General features: G+C 39.6%; 1 pseudogene; it reads left to right on the top strand.

Moving 5' to 3' along the window:
* Positions 1 to 1,698: 1,698 nt before the first annotated feature.
* Positions 1,699 to 2,244, top strand: Gm8666 (annotated as a pseudogene).
* The last annotated feature ends 3,756 nt before the right edge of the window (positions 2,245 to 6,000 follow it).

Here is a 6,000-nt window from a genome sequence, read left to right as displayed (position 1 = left end):
GCATCTCTATGAGTTAAAGGCCAGGCTATCTACATAGTGAGTATCAGGTCACCCAAGGGCATCATAGTGAAGAGACTGTCTTAATCCTCTCCACAAAAAGAATAGAACATTACTGTTAAGTCGTCTTTCACTCATTACCAAGCTCTGTTTCTTTTTTCCTTCTATTTAGATTCAAATTGGATAATTTTCAAGTCTTTATAGTCTGTTTTCTTAGAATTTCACATGAACAAATAGTGTGCGTATTTTAAAAATTTACCTAAATAGGGCCTGTAAGACATCTCAGAGAATAAAGGCACTTGCCATCAAGCCTGATGCTTTGAGTTTGATTCCTAGAATCCACATGGTAGAAACAGAAAGCCAGCTCTCAAAAGCTGTCTTCTCATCTCCAGGTGTGCATTGTGGCATACATGTCCTAGTACACACTAAACACACACACACACCACCACCACCACATACAATATTTATTCATAATAAAATGTCATTCTAAAATTTGTCTTCAGGCAATCAAGACGGTTCTGTGAGTAAAGTTACTTGTTTTCATGGGTGACCACACACACACACACACACACAATAAATAACTGTAAAAAATTAAAGTTTTCTGTATTAGAATCAATTTTTAAATCCAGCCTTCTTACGGAATATTACATTTAATTTAATATTAAATGTTTTGCAATGTGCTCGTTGTATTGCCCTTTTTCCTATAATTATACTTTTTTATGTATATAAGTACACTGTAAGCTGTCTTCAGACACACCAGAAGAGGGCATTTATTACAGATGGCTGTGAGTCACCATGTGGTTGCTGGGAATCGAACTCAGGACATCTGGAAGAGCAGTCAGTGCTCTTAACCACTGAGCCATCTCTCCAGCCATAATTATACTTTCTTATGATTAGCTTTATGATGTTTTTCCTATCAAAATGCTGTATAAAACAGCCACCTACATTTTCTTTAGTTTTAAATTTAGTGCTCTATATTTTATCTTTGTGGAAATGATTTTATATATGTAGTAGGATAAAGATGTCATTCTAGTATTTACTTGGGTTGATAGACTTTATTTGAAATTAACCCCATAAGTACCTCACATTTTTAGTGTTATGAATTTTTTTTAAAGTATGGTTCTTATTCTGATATAGCTATTATGATACATATGTATGCGCTACTTTATAGATACTATCTTGTGTAATTACCATTACTGTACAATAAGTTTCAAATTACAACATATTTCTAAACTTTAATTTTTAATCCAAGGTTTATGGAAATTAAAGGGTTATGAATTTGAAATAGAAAAAAATGTAATTCTATAGAATACTTCAGCTGTTCCATGTAATTAAAAATATGTATATGGGGAAAAGTAGGCATGTGAAGATACAATACCATCAGGTATCCAGTCTCACTCAAAAAGTAAAACATTTATGCAGTAATACATTTGTTGGGAGGGGTCCCATCACTGAAGAGTAATTGAAATATTCAATATGTACTTTATTAGTTACGTTATTATCCAGTGGATATTTTAGCAGTATATAACTGGTATATTTCCAAGAATACTGATTTCAAAGTTACAATCATCAGTGAAAGAAAAAAATGTAATTTACTTGTTTTACCTTCCACTTATAGAAGTAAGAAATAATAAGACCTTTAAAAAGTACATTTTGGAATCCGGTTCCATCCGGTTCTCCCACCGCCCCCAGGACGGGTCGCAGCAGTTCGCATGGTGGTGGCGGCGGCGGCGGCGGCTTGGCAGTGCGGCTCCTCGGTGACAGATCCGACGACGCATGCGTCTCCCACCCCTCGCCGCCACGATGCCCAAGAGGAAGGTTAGCGCGGATGGAGCGGCCAAGGCGGAGCCCAAGTGCCTCTCCGCGAGGCTGTCGGCCAAGCCCGCCCCTGCCAAGGTGGACGCGAAGCCGGAAAAAGGCCGCGGGAAAGGATAAAGCATCAGACAAAAAAGTGCAGATAAAAGGGAAGAGGGGAGCGAAGAGCAAACAGGCTGACGTGGCTGACCAGGAAACCACAGAGCTGCCTGCAGAAAATGGAGAGACGGAAAACCAGAGTCCAGCCTCTGAAGAAGAGAAAGAAGCTAAGTCCGACTAAGCATCCATCACGTCTGACAGTGGTCCCGCCTCCCTTCTTGTACAATCCAGAGGAATATTTTTATCAACTATTTTGTAAATGCGAGTTTTTTAGTAGCTCTAGAAACATTTTTAAAAGGTGAGGGGATTCCCACCTCATCCCATTTTTTTAAGTGTAAATGGTTTTTTAGAGGTTAAATCATTTGCTGGGTGGTTTTTTTTTTTTTTTTTTTTTTTTTTTTTTTTTTTTGTACAACCAGCAAATAGCAGGATACTGAATCAGGAGAAGCTGTGACTGTCTCGGGGGTCACCATAACATTCCGTAGATGGGGCTAGTTTTATATCCTATAATACAAAGCATATTAAATGGCAATTTGGCTTCTCAGTCGTGCATTCGTGTCTGGAATATTTTCAGTTCTATCTGGTCCCGTGTTTCTAGTAGAACCATTTTGTAAGAAAGCCAGTCCTTGGTCCTTGTCCCGTCAGGACTGTGATGTCTGTGGTCGTGGCAGTCCATTTTCCTAACAGTTGTGATAATGTGCTGTGAAAGGTGGAAGTCCTGAGTCTGTTCTGTGTGTGGTGTAACATTGTGAATTGGTGGAACTGAGGATTACAGGCATTGGTAGTTATGAGAGGTCTTAGGGGAACTTGCCGGGTCACTTGAACAAGTTCAAAGAAAAACAATAAGTAGCTCTTCATTTGTGTACATGAACACAATGTGACTTCAGAGTTTGGGTACGTGAACACAGTATATGGCTCTTTTTCGGTACATGTAATAAGAATTGGAATGTGTGTACTCTGCTCCTCGACCAATAAAATCTGTTGTTAAAGAGTTAAAAAAAGTACATTTTGCAATTTTTGGTTTATGTTTCTGTGTAATAGAAGTAAAGAAACACTGCACATGTGCTGTACTCACCTCATTTCCATAAACCATGAGGTAATGTGTGGGCATCAGGGCTTTGAAGATCACCACCCAGCTGCTGCTCCTAACTTTGGCAAAAAGGACACTAGCTAGATGTTCAACACTCATATTTGTTTGGTTTATATACTGTAGTATACCTAAATTAAAGATGATGAAAAGCATCAAAATAAGATAATGAAAAGACTGAAAATATTTTCAATTTACTTCATATAACTCTTTTTTTTAAATTTTTATTAGGTATTTAGCTCATTTACATTTCCAATGCTATACCAAAAGTCCCCCATACCCACCCACCCCCACTCCCCTACCCACCCACTCCCCCTTTTTGGCCCTGGCGTTCCCCTGTACTGGGGCATATAATTTTTGCGTGTCCAATGGGCCTCTCTTTCCAGTGATGGCCAACTAGGCCATCTTTTGATACATATGCAGCTAGAGTCAAGAGCTCCGGGGTACTGGTTAGTTCATAATGTTGTTCCACCTATAGGGTTGCAGATCCCTTTAGCTCCTTGGGTATTTTCTCTAGCTCCTCCATTGGGAGCCCTGTGATCCATCCATTAGCTGACTGTGAGCATCCACTTCTGTGTTTGCTAGGCCCCGGCATAGTCTCACAAGAGACAGCTACATCTGGGTCCTTTCGATAAAATCTTGCTAGGGTATGCAATGGTGTCAGCGTTTGGATGCTGATTATGGGGTGGATCCCTGGATATGGCAGTCTCTACATGGACCATCCTTTCATCTCAGCTCCAAACTTTGTCTCTGTAACTCCTTCCAAGGGTGTTTTGTTCCCACTTCTAAGGAGGGGCATAGTGTCCACACTTCAGTCTTCATTTTTCTTGAGTTTCATGTGTTTAGGAAATTGTATCTTATATCTTGGGTATCCTAGGTTTTGAGCTAATATCCACTTATCAGTGAGTACATATTGTGTGAGTTCCTTTGTGAATGTGTTACCTCACTCAGGATGATGCCCTCCAGGTCCATCCATTTGGCTAGGAATTTCATAAATTCATTCTTTTTAATAGCTGAGTAGTACTCCATTGTGTAGATGTACCACATTTTCTGTATCCATTCCTCTGTTGAGGGGCATCTGGGTTCTTTCCAGCTTCTGGCTATTATAAATAAGGCTGCTATGAACATAGTGGAGCATGTGTCCTTCTTACCAGTTGGGGCATCTTCTGGATATATGCCCAGGAGAGGTATTGCTGGATCCTCCGGTAGTACTATGTCCAATTTTCTGAGGAACCGCCAGACTGATTTCCAGAGTGGTTGTACAAGCCTGCAATCCCACCAACAATGGAGGAGTGTTCCTCTTTCTCCACATCCACGCCAGCATCTGCTGTCACCTGAATTTTTGATCTTAGCCATTCTGACTGGTGTGAGGTGGAATCTCAGGGTTGTTTTGATTTGCATTTCCCTGATGATTAAGGATGTTGAACATTTTTTCAGGTGCTTCTCTGCCATTCGGTATTCCTCAGGTGAGAATTCTTTGTTCAGTTCTGAGCCCCATTTTTTAATGGGGTTATTTGATTTTCTGAAGTCCACCTTCTTGAGTTCTTTATATATGTTGGATATTAGTCCCCTATCTGATTTAGGATAGGTAAAGATCCTTTCCCAATCTGTTGGTGGTCTTTTTGTCTTATTGACGGTGTCTTTTGCCTTGCAGAAACTTTGGAGTTTCATTAGGTCCCATTTGTCAATTCTCGATCTTACAGCACAAGCCATTGCTGTTCTGTTCAGGAATTTTTCCCCTGTGCCCATATCTTCAAGGCTTTTCCCCACTTTCTCCTCTATAAGTTTCAGTGTCTCTGGTTTTAAGTGAAGTTCCTTGATCCACTTAGATTTGACCTTAGTACAAGGAGATAAGTATGGATCGATTCGCAATCTTCTACATGATAACAACCAGTTGTGCCAGCACCAATTGTTGAAAATGCTGTCTTTCTTCCACTGGATGGTTTTAGCTCCCTTGTCGAAGATCAAGTGACTATAGGTGTGTGGGTTCATTTCTGGGTCTTCAATTCTATTCCATTGGTCTACTTGTCTGTCTCTATACCAGTACCATGCAGTTTTTATCACAATTGCTCTGTAGTAAAGCTTTAGGTCAGGCATGGTGATTCCACCAGAGGTTCTTTTATCCTTGAGAAGAGTTTTTGCTATCCTAGGTTTTTTGTTATTCCAGATGAATTTGCAAATTGCTCCTTCTAACTCGTTGAAGAATTGAGTTGGAATTTTGATGGGGATTGCATTGGATCTGTAGATTGCTTTTGGCAAGATAGCCATTTTTACAATGTTGATCCTCATATAACTCTTTTTATTTTACTATTTGATGCATTGGTATTCATTCTATGGCTCTTCTCTGGCTCTATCTGTATCTCTGTCTCTCTCAAAAAACATACACACACATTTGGAGTAGGGTAGTATATATTTCCCCAGAATTAATTATCTGGCTTGCCCACAGTAATATGTACACATACATACATGTATATTGCTGTTAATGTTATTATGAACAAAAATTAAAAATTTGACCCTTCTGGGAAGCTAGGGCTTTTTTCTTTTTCTCTTTCTTCTCTTTCAGTTTTTCTTTCATTCATTCGTTCTTTCTTTTTTGAGATAGGATCTCTTATGTATGACAGGCTAGTCTCAAATTCACTATGTATCCAATAATGGCCTTATATTCCTGATCACTCTGCCTCTACCTCCTGAGTGCTGGAATTACAGGTATGCTCCACCCTGACAGATTTATATCAGTGTATGCTGGGGATGTGATGCTGAGAATCAAAAACCAGTGCTTTGTAATGCTAGAAAAGCATTCTACCAACTGAGATATGTCCCCAGGCCTTTTGGCATGTGTCTGTGATCCCAATACAAGAGGCAGAGGCAGGAGGATTGGAACAAGTCAGAGACTAATCTTGGCTACATAGAATAGAGTGGGCTACATACAAAGTTGTCTCAAAATAAAAAAAACCCTAAATTGAAAACAAAACAGAACAAACAAACCCTCCACTGGTTCTTTT

Source organism: Mus musculus, chromosome X (genome assembly GCF_000001635.26).
Source record: "Mus musculus strain C57BL/6J chromosome X, GRCm38.p6 C57BL/6J".
Taxonomy (NCBI): Eukaryota; Metazoa; Chordata; class Mammalia; order Rodentia; family Muridae; genus Mus; species Mus musculus.
This window is presented reverse-complemented; position numbering and strand designations above follow the sequence as displayed.